This window comes from Periplaneta americana, chromosome 6 (genome assembly GCF_040183065.1).
Source record: "Periplaneta americana isolate PAMFEO1 chromosome 6, P.americana_PAMFEO1_priV1, whole genome shotgun sequence".
Classification (NCBI taxonomy): domain Eukaryota; kingdom Metazoa; phylum Arthropoda; class Insecta; order Blattodea; family Blattidae; genus Periplaneta; species Periplaneta americana.
In genome coordinates, this window is record NC_091122.1 from 65,336,769 (window position 1) to 65,348,585 (window position 11,817).

Sequence of the window (11,817 nt, forward strand, 5' to 3'; positions counted from 1 at the left end):
AGGAAGCAAGAGAAATGCACAGCTACCATTGCGAGCCACAATGTGTTCGCGAGTCACATTTTCGCTACGTCTGATTTAGTTGGTACCTCAACTGCATCAAGACAATAAACTTCATTTTGTAACAGGATGGGGCAGGCGTGTTAATTTAGTGAGTTGCTGGCATTGAGTACCAGTTTAAGATGTAATGTTTTCTTTGTCAGTCCCTTCCACTAACCTCTGCATGACAGAGAAACGGTGGTATCAATGGCGCATGTACCTCCTTAATGTGTCTATCGAAGTCGTATTCTTCCGTGTCGATTGTGAAGGAAAGAAACTTCCATTCGCAATGCGAGGAGAAATTTTGTTTATGAATATGAAATAAATATTAAATGCTTCATGCAAGGTTTTACGTGGCTTTTCAAAACCAGTATGACACGACATTATACCACGTGTCACTCCCAATATTCTGATTTAAAGAGTAAGCTCTACCTACAATCTCATCACCATCATCATCATCATCATCATCATCATCATCATCATCATCGTTTGTATTATATTAACTTCTTTATAACATTTCTAATATTATACAGTTAACTGGTGTGGAATATAGATTATTACCATTGATAATAATAATAGTAGTAGTAGTAGTAGTAGTAGTAGTAATAATAATAACAATAACAATAATAATAATAATAATAATAATAATAATAATAATAATAATAATAATAATCTATACTAATAATAAATCTGTAAGCGAAATTTTTCTGGTAATTTTCGCTTTTCCAAAAATAATTGGTGTTAACATGTATAATTAATCATCCTGAAACCGAAAATCGCTTTTTTGAAATTTTTGTTTGTATATCTGTCTGTGTCTGTCTGTCTGGATGTTTGTTACCTTTTCACGCGATAGTGGCTGGACAGATTTCAATGAAAATTGGAACATAAATTAAGTTCGTTGTAACTTAGATTTTAGGCTATATGGCATTCAAAATACTTTATTTAAAAGGGGGGTTATAAGGGGGCCTGAATTAAATAAACCGAAATATCTCGCTTATATTGATTTTTTCTGAAAAATGTTACATAACAAACGTTTCTTTAAAAATGATTTCCGATAAGTTTTATCCCAGGCAAAATTTTGATAGGACTGATATTTAAGGATATACAAGAGTTTTAAAATAACAATACAATACATTTTCACCGCCGCCTCAGATTATAGCGTCGTTGTTCCATAACGCCAATGTGGAAAATATTAAATTTTTTAGTAGGAAGAAAAACAGATTTATTCATTCTATGGTAATAGTGCATAGGAGGTCGTGAATTCTTACATTTTCGAAAGAAAGAAATATAATTATTAAGTTATATATAGTAGATTGTATTATTTGCTGCATCATTATTTAAGTTATTTAATAGAGCAAAAATCTGAAAATCAATATGTGACATAGGAGTTATTGCAGGAACGACGACGATGGCTACAATGAAATCAAAACAAATGACTCCGTCTATTTAAGGCGGCCTTGACGTTTATCAATATTAATATACAGAGAATATTTTGTGTGTTTGTATGAAGTAATCTCAGAAGCTAATTAATCTTCACTATTTGAAATTTGTAGTTTCTCTAGATGGATGTAATGCTACAAATGAGGACTGAGGTAAGATGAAAAGAAATCTGTACGCACAGAAAACTTGATATTCTGTTTAAATATTGTATAACTTGATTATTGCAACTTTATTTGGTCCACATAAAATACTCTAATTTTATACACTCATTTTATCATAGAGATCACTGGAGCTGAGTTATTTTAAAAGGTGTCATGAAATAGCGTTCCTGCGCTCATAATTTACCCATATTCGTTTCCTGTGTTTCTTAAAATAATATTTATGTAGGGTACCTCATTTTTTTATTTGCATAAACAATGATATACAACCGAGCAAGTTGGCTCAGGCGGTAGCATTTGAGACATGCATTCGGGGGTCCCGGGTTCAAACCCCGTGGCCGACCAATCTCACTGAGGTTTTTCATGATTTCTCTTAGTCATAAAGGCAAATGCCGAATTTGAAGGATACATGCCATTATTCATCACCGCCTCAATTACAATACCAAAAACATTAATCAAAGTCTATAATCAGTTACATGAAGACAAGCCATCTACAACACACAATAGAAACAGGAACTCAACAAGAGTAAAAACGGCCTGCTGATATACTCACACATTCTAAACACGCGACATGACCACAGATGTTAAGGCGTGAATAAAATAAACTTAACAAAAAAAAAAAAAAGATGCACAGTAAGCTTAACATAAAAATGATGTTCGTACACAGTCAACTCTATTAATTTGGAGTGATTTATTATAGGCTGCATTCAAGACTAATTTAGAAAAATGTTAAACGAATTATATTTGCACCAAATGAGTGGTCTCTGGACCAAAATGATAGCATTTTAATTATTTAAATACAATTTAAATTAAGTAACACATTAAACGATTGATTCTTCTATCAAACACGAATGTTCCCTGAACCCAATGTTCTATTTTAATTATATAATTACTTTATATTTATTTCTAATAAGTGCAGCGGAGCGCACGGGTACAGCTAGTAATAATAATACAGTTCCTTCGCTTTTACCATAAAATGCATGTATGCGTCAACCTATTAGTGGAGCAATTGCTTTCACAGATGATCATTGTGAAATCAAAATATAGGTTACGTATATTGGATCCTTTTGACACAATTATGTGTGACTGTATCAGATATAACGCCAGATTTTGAAGTTGTTTTTGCTCGAGTCGATGAAGAAGGTTAGGGAAAAATAATGGTTAAACATAATTTTCAATTATTATTACACACATATGTATATAAACCAAGTTTTTTGAGCGAATTATTGATTGAATTGATATAGCAATGATATAATTAATAATTAGTTAATAGTTCATTGATATATCAAATGCTATATAAGAAGCGTTACACGTTGGCTTACTGAAGAGAGTAAGTAACATGTATTGTATTCATTTTAAAAGAAATATTGATAGTAATAGTAACTGTAGGGAAATATATCATGGAGCAATTTTGTGTAAATGTATATCATTTATGTCGATAACTCTATACATAAACAGCCATTGGTAACAGCTAAATGAAGCAATCCACCACTTCCACACTGTGATTTGTATCAGCTACTCTCCATCCCACTCCTCAAACGTAGACTTCCGGTCTGCATTCAGCAGTGCTTTAGAACTGTCTTTTACTTTGGACACGACTGGGATGGAGCATCACTCCACTGGCACTGGCAAATTCGAGAAGATCTCGATGAAACTCTTCCACAACGCTGGATTGGTTGTGCAACAATTGAAAACAAATCAGTCATACTTTGGCCACCATGAAGTCCCGACCTAACATCTTACGGCTTATGTGAAAAACCAAGTTTTGTTTCCTGTTGTTTCTTACTAATCTAGATGATATGAAAAATTTCAGCAGAACACCTGTTGAAAGTGTTGATGAAGATTGTTACTATCGATTTGGCAAGAATTCGACTACCGCCTTGATATACATGCCGAACATTTATTTGTAAACTGTTGAAAGAAACTTCAAGAATGTATATACAAAATCATGTATGGCGATTTTCTATATCTTTAAAATTTCTGGCCATATAATTTGTTGTTGAAGCTTTCTATTTATTTTGTTAGCATCCCGTATAATATGAGATATATAGATATTTATACAAAAAAAATGAACTTTCGGCTAAAAATAACTTTCATGCGTTCTCACATTATTTGCGTAGTCTTGTCAGCAACTGAATTCTCCTATTACTATTCTGTCACAATCTGTCTCTCTAAATACCCTCTATAGTTCAAATCGAACAAAATGTGAATAATTCTAGTCGTTATGATATTGTGATGTCAAGAATTAGGTCTGTTGGACCATAATGATTTGACAGTTTTAATGATTTATTTACTTTTCTTTTGTTTCAGGTAAGTGTTGTGCCATTACCATGCTGTTGATGTGGGCAAGGACATCTATAAAATAAACCTAGCTTCTCGATGTTGATGATCATCACAGATAGGACAATGTGTACTTATCCTACATATATTATTATTATTATTATTATTATTATTATTATTATTATTATTATTATTATTATTATTATTGTTATTATTATATGATCCGTTAAACTGGAGGAAATGCGTGGAAGCTTTTAGCCGTGCTGTTTCGATGACAACGAAGCGAAGTACATTAACATAACATATGAATCGGTTATTTCGAAAACGTCACATGTAGGCCTATAGTTCTAAGCAAACTACTTCAGTAGCATTTATTACATTAATCAAAATAAAAGTCCGTTTCTTATTCATTTCTATAGATAAAATATGACTTGTTTTATGATTGTTAACAATAATGTGTCATAGGAAAGAGTAAATAGCACTCTGGTTGAAAAAAGTAACATGCGCGAAAATGTCACATGTTATGTTTTCGAAATAACCGATTCATGGAGTGGCCATAGAGGAATGGATTTATGAAGTAGTCGTAGAGGAAATTCATTATAGCGCACTTCTGCCGTGAAAAGAAAGAACCTAGTATGATGGCTTTTTCAATATGGCAGAATCGCACGAACAATAATCGTCATCGTATTGTGGCGCCATGTTAGAAGATTCTGGTCGCGTCAGGGGGTTGCGCGCGCATCTAGCGAGAAGGAAGGCGCGGGGAAACGGAAACTCGAGCTTCGGTAGGAGCTATAGCGCGGTAAGGCCCGTTACACAGTCATCCGTATGCTACGCGCTACGAACTACGGATCCGTAGCAAAATACCTTACATATATGGGAGCTTCAACAGTTCTGCGTACTGTACGCATCCGTAGGATCCCTACGGACGTCCCGCTACGCGCTACGGACTACGGAGAACAGCTGAATACCTTGGAGAAGTGTGAGCTTACACAGTCATGCGCACTACACCTCCGTAGCAGCACAGTGCAACAGGACAGTGAATGGTCTAATGCATCATGGATGTGGATACAGAGCTGTTAATCAGTGAAGTAGAAAAAAGACAATGCTTATGGGATCCTTTTTGTGAAGAATACAAAAATAGAGACATAAGGTCAAAGTCAAATGATATATGTGAAATTTTACTTGAAAATTTTGAAGAAATGGACAGCAACACACGACGAAAGTGGGGTGAGCACATACACTAACTATGTTTATTGTAATCATTTACAGTTACACATATTCTAGTAAGCTATAGTTATTTTAAGCAACAAAAATGACATACGTTTATTTGAATTTAAATATTATACACAGTACAAAAGTCTATAACTTTAAGCTTACAATATAAAATTTCTCACAGGCTAAAAATATAATTTCACTCCATTTGCTTATCTAGTGGATTTTAGAGTCCTGCCATGGAACTTTACCAGTAGTTACGAAATAATTTGCAAATGTATCCCTGATTGAATTAAATGATCTGTTACAAGTAGGCCTATAAGAGGCATTCAGATTTTGAAAACCGACTACTGTGAGTATGTCTTCAAAATTGTAGCCATCTCTTACTCTAACAAAATTGTGTAAAATACAGAATGTTTTAACTATAGATACAGGCAAATCAATATCTACATTTAGTGGGCGATGAAAAATTCGCCATTTGTTGCTCAGAATCCCAAAGGCACATTCAATGTACCTTCGGGCTCTAGTAAGTCTATAATTAAAAATCTTCTTATTTTAATTCAGATTCTTTCTGGAATAAGGTCTAACAACATGTTCCGACAAACCGAAACCTTCATCTGCTACCAGCACGTGCGGCAGTAATGGTTCACTCGTATCAGGTAGCGGTTTCCATGAAGGAATGCTTACCTGGTTTGCTTCCAACTTTTTCCAAAAAACACTATCTTTAAAAACAGCAGAATCACTGTTTCTTCCGTAAGCTCCTACATCAATATAAGTGAAGCAGTAATTTGAATCACATGTTCCTAAAAGAGCAATAGAAAAATAATGCTTGTAATTCATGAAAAGAGAACCACTCTTTATTGGTTTTATTACTCGAATATGTTTTCCATCAAGTGCATCAATACAGTTTGGAAAATTAGCCTTTGTTTGGAAACCGAAAGCTATTTCTTGCCATTTTTGCAAAGTTGGCTCAGGTAGGCACTCCTCTGCCATAACTTCCCATATTGCTTCACATACTTGTCGTACGATTAAAGCAATCGTCGATATTCCCATTCTGTATGTGTAATGCAGGTCAGTAAATGTATTACCACTGGCAAGGTATCTAGAAATAAAAAATACAATAGCAATTTAGATCCAGTTATGTTTACATGTTATCAGTAAAGCTCAGTGTTTGGTCACCGATACAGTGCATTATGGGCCTTGAATAAAATCTAGTGGGGAGAAAAAAAAGTCGCTTTTCACAGTGGACAGAAACCATTTAAACTGTATTTGTTTTGTCTGGCTCTCTTCAAGGTTCACGAATGTGTCTATAATTACATCCTCTGTGATGTGGGAAGATAACAGCTAGTGCAAAGTTATGACTATGTTATCACCAGGCTTCGAGACTTTGGACCCGATACAATAAGTTTACTGTGCATGTACTATAGGTTGTTGACTCGCTGCAGGTAGTGAAAGGTACAGATGTGTTGAGGTAACAACGTTGCTGTTTAGAATAGAGCACGGTAGTATGGGGAAACGCACACATATGGACATTCTGAAAATAAATATACATTACACAATGATAATGTCAAAAGAATGTGAAAAGCATTTATTCTCCTGTCTTTTATAAGCATTTGTGTTTAATTATACACAATTAAATGGTGGAAATAAACATGTAGCAATTTTAATTTATTCATTTATCCTATTGGTCGTCTTTAGGAAGTGCAGTTACAGTACCGAATTGCAATGTACTACATGATACATTTTCAGTGTCTCAAACGTAAATCTTTTTCAGTTGTCTACCAAATACAGTTTGTACTGTAAAAAGATGCGCTCTACGTCGCATGACTTTATAGGGGCAAAACGAAAAAATGTAACATCATTGCAGTCTCTAAGAGACAGCCTTTTATTCTAGGGTGACTCTATGTCCACTAATTTGCTGTTGGTATTACACAATGCTCCATATTCGTTATTTTTACATAAAATTTATTTCCACTTCTGTTTTACACGTTCAGTAAGCCTAATCGGTGTACTTGGTACCTCATTAATTCTCTGTGTCATTTCCTCAATTAATTTGAGGGCTTCCGGCATTTCTTGCTCTGACTTTTCTAACCGTGTAATAGTTTCAGACACAGTTTGAAAATAGGTTTGTATGAAAACCAAATTATTCATCAGAACCTTCAAATCGAGAGCGTTTTCCTTTGCGTATTTGTTGGCATTCATTCTACAGTACCCCCACCCACTGTACGCTTTACCACTATACTCAGTACGCCGTTATGCAGATTTCCCACTGAACTGGTCCGAAGTCTCGAAGCCTAGTTATCACTTATCGCTACCCTGCTTTTCGACGCGTCATTTTACAAGGGATTCTTCTCGTAATTACTCCGTAAAGAGTATCTTGATATTATATTATAGTAATTGGTGAGTACTATTGTATTTAATTTTTAGAATAAATGCCCACTTACTGGTATTTCTGGTCCCATTGTTGCCCTATAGCCACGAGTGTGTTTTTAAATTTCCATTCTTCTCCAGCTTTACGTACTGGCATTTTATCCAATAAGCCACACCGGATTCAAGCTCCGATGCCCCGGATTGAATTTCTTTTATTTTTAAGTTCTATCTACTGTGATAATTTAGATGTTTAGTTATTTCGGCAGTAATTACCCCCTACATTAGGCAATTACAACGTTTCCTTTTTTTTTCATCTGTGTCTTTTGTCTTTCTGTATTTGTATTTTTCTGTTTTTTCGTTTCTTTTTGTACCATTGTACAATGTACGGCCACACGAGCTACATTTGTAGCAAGTTTTCTGCGACAAATGTACCTGGAATTATAGGCAGCATTCAGTTAAATGGAAGCGGCCACACGGAGCAGTAAATGTAGCAAGTTTGGCGCATCCCAAGGTCGTGTCGCAACTCGAATGGGTCCGGGCAGAGCCTTCTTTAGTTACAAGCCGGGGCATGGGTAGGTTTGGCAACGCAGAGTGGAGGCGGGAGATTTTAGAGTGATATTGTGTTTGCTCATTGCTTTCGTTATACGTAACGCGTATTTTTTCAATATACTTCATGCACGAAGGTAAGATCAAGATTCAGAGTAGTAATGTAAATTATTACGAGTTCGAAAATAGTGTTTTATTGCAATTAATTAGCTGTACTTCAGAATACTGCGTAAGTAGGCTACTTACATACAAAGGCTGCCACTTAAAATAATTACAAAAAAAAACATGTTTTTATTGATAGTACGAAGGTAAATAAATAAATAAAAAAGATATTCCTTGCACCGAAAATAATAAAATTAATAATGCAATAAAGACGTAAGTTCCTACGCAGTATTCTTAAGTTCCATTCAGTTAACAAATTTGTGGCTAGCAAATTGACGATGTTTTGCGACTAATGGTGTTTCATCTGTGAAAGGTTTAGCATATATTTTAATATTATCTTATGCGATTATCTATCGTGTTTTTCTACAAATATTTCAGATGCCTAGAAAGTGCTGTGTGCCTATGTGTCGTAGCAACTACACTTATAATAAAAAAAATAAAAACATACTTGTTTTTTTATTGATGGTACAAGGGAAAATAAATAAATACTTACTTACTTACTTACTGGCTTTTAAGGATCCCGGAGGTTCATTGCCGCCCTCACATAAGCCCGCCATTGGTCCCTATCCTGAGCAAGATTCATCCAGTCTCTATCATCATATCTCACCTCCCTCAAATCCATTTTAATATTATCTTCCCATCTACGACTTAAAGAAATGTTACTTGTACCAAAAATAAATAAAATAATGACGTACTTTCGCAATACCCTATTCCAATCAATTAACCATTATGTGGCTAGTAAATTGACAATGTTTTGCCGCTTAATGTTGTTTCACCTCTGACATGAAAGGTGTAGGATATCATATGCATTTTAATTTCATGTGATTATGTCGTGCTTTTCTATAAATATTTCAGATGTCCAGGAAGCCAGTTTTAGTTTGAACCTGGCCAGTCACCATAACAATACTGTTATCCTAAATTATTTGTTATAAACTTTTAAAAATATAATTTTAAATAAATATAACTACAGAAAACAAGCTAAGAATGTGAATTATGCAAATAGACCTAAAATAAAATGTAAACAGAAGAAACTATTGACATTCCTATTATAATAAAAGTATGAGGATGTAAATACAGTTAAACCAAGTAAAACAATCTATGAAAAAACGAAAACACATCCCTTCAACATAATACCATGGATAAATATATATATATATATATATATATATATATATTATATATTTATCCATGATATTACGTAACAAAACGCAACATTATCTATTAAGTACATGTGTGTATCAATTAGCGTAAACTCATTGGACTTCAAATCCTGTAAATACGAAGTGGGTGAATGTATAGAGTATCCAACGCCTACTGAACGAATATTTCACTTTTATCACTGCCAATGTTGCGCTATAATTGTATATGCAAGGTAGGCTATAACAAAAACCTAAACTAACCAAACCCAACCTGTCAAAGAAGCAACAAGTTATACTAAATATGTGTAAAATTGGCCTATGTCTCTATAGTGGGCGGGACATAAGTAACATTGACCAAACCAACAAAGTGATCATATGCATCTACAAATTATAGATAGTTCTGACGTATAGCAGGCATTCCAAATCTTCAACAAAACTGCAACATTTATGGGATCACAAAACAGCTGTTTACAATGACTTTGAAAACCAACGGCATAACTTTATTGATATAGCAGGCGAGACCCAACAATTTGACTAGAATTCTGATACACACAAACCACAAATAAGAATATAAAAATGTGGTTATACAATATTTAATATTTAATAGAATAGTCAATTACTTTGTCATCCATAACCGTAAAAATTCCCAAAGACTGCAACCATTTTATTTTCATTTATTGACTTGTTTTTTTATCACCAACACGCATTTAATTTATAATACATCAACAATTAACGTTTGGTACGACCGCAAACATAATTCCATCGACACACACTTATATTGTAACATTAATTTACATTGAAAATCGGCATTAGCATAAACACGTGTACTGTACGGTCAGCCTCCGGGTGACAGTTAATTACAGTGTTGCCGACGTATGGCCCCGGCTTGTAACTAAAGAAGGCTCTGGTCCGGGTCAATTTTTTCTGCGACATTTACTGCTGTTGGGTGGCCACACGTAGCGACATGGGTGGCTACACGTGCAGCTACATTTGTAGCAACTTTCTGCGACAAATGTAGCTGGAATTATAGACCGCAATGAGTTAAATGGAAGCGGTCACACGGAGCAGTAAAGCCGGAAACACATTATTGCCACGGCATGTGTTCTCCTGTGAGATCATATAAGTTGGAAGGCACATGCTGTGTCGCGTTGTGTGCATATTATCGCCACGCCATGTCACTTCACACTAAACTTACAATATGTTCAGTCGCTATTTTATTCAGTAGCTTTTCTGTAGCAGAGATGGCAGGTGAATGGGTTAGTAGTTCCAGTAGTTCTTCAGAGTTTGAAGAAGACATCGAAAATGAGGCTGCGGCTGTTATCATTCAGGAAAGAAAGCGTCGGAAGTGGGTACATGATATAAACATGAAACAGGAGGAATCTGGTGAATTTCATACTTTGTTTAAGCAACTAGAAGAAGACCCACAACGTTTTCATATGTACTTTAGAATGAATAAATAAGAATTTGAATTTATTCACAATCAAATAAAAGAGAAAATACAGAAACAGAACACTCAATTTCGAATAGCAGTTAACGCTCGAGAAAAATTAGCCGTATGTTTAAGGTAAGTACATGCTACAAATTTAAATACATAATACTCTTTATCTAATATTTCAATGAAGTTTCACATTACCGTACCTACTTAAAGTTGCTTCTTGAATAATGCCCACTGTTTTACAACTGAGACTTCCCCAAGCGAGAAATGTGGTCGAGAATGCATTCGGAATTTTGACTGCTCGTTGGAGAATTTTTCGAAGATATATTGGAGGTACAACCGAACATGGTCGATAGAATTGTACTTGCGTCATGCTGTCTGCATAATATGCTATGTACCGTAAAGACAATATGTTTGAGCCTGAAGTGCAAGCACTTTCACAACCAACCTGTGCCCTAAGAAACCTAGACCACTTGAGAAGAAACAATACACGCGAGTCTTTTCAAGTGCGAGAAAACTTCAAGGAATATTTTAATTCTCTAGGCTCAGTGCCTTGGCAATTAAATGTTGTTCGTCGAGGTAGATCGCAAAATTAAGATTAATGTCTACAGTACAGCTGTTGTAGTCATTGTTAATATGCACTTTTATGTGTATGGTCGCATCAACACTGATGTACCTCCTAAAATAATAATAATAATAATAATAATAATAATAATAATAATAATAATAATAATAATAAAATAGTAATAATGAGGTTAAGTTGAATCGATTTATTTATGGGCTATTCCATATGAAATCGATCAGCAAAAAACCTCGCATTTTTTATACTCATTGTATCACTGTTCTCTACATACAAAACAAAGTTTCATTGTATTTAGAAATTTTAAGGTCAATTTTCTCTATATTTCGGTCGATTTGAGATGGAATAGCTCTTGGAAATAAGTTAACATACAGTACTCACCGCTTATATTCATCTCTCTACCTATTTCCTCCCAATCTTCTTTTCTCATGTTTAAGTCCCTGTAATTGGATGACTTAA

At 34.6% G+C, this 11,817-nt stretch overlaps 1 long non-coding RNA gene across 1 annotated transcript; it reads right to left on the minus strand.

The window, feature by feature from the left end:
- Nucleotides 1-5,977: 5,977 nt before the first annotated feature.
- Nucleotides 5,978-9,226, minus strand: LOC138701392 (uncharacterized). The gene is made up of 2 exons (XR_011332539.1): nucleotides 7,571-9,226; nucleotides 5,978-6,228 (listed from the first exon to the last, which is right to left on the minus strand). It is a non-coding gene; the product is annotated as an uncharacterized lncRNA (long non-coding RNA).
- Between the last annotated feature and the right edge of the window lie 2,591 nt (nucleotides 9,227-11,817).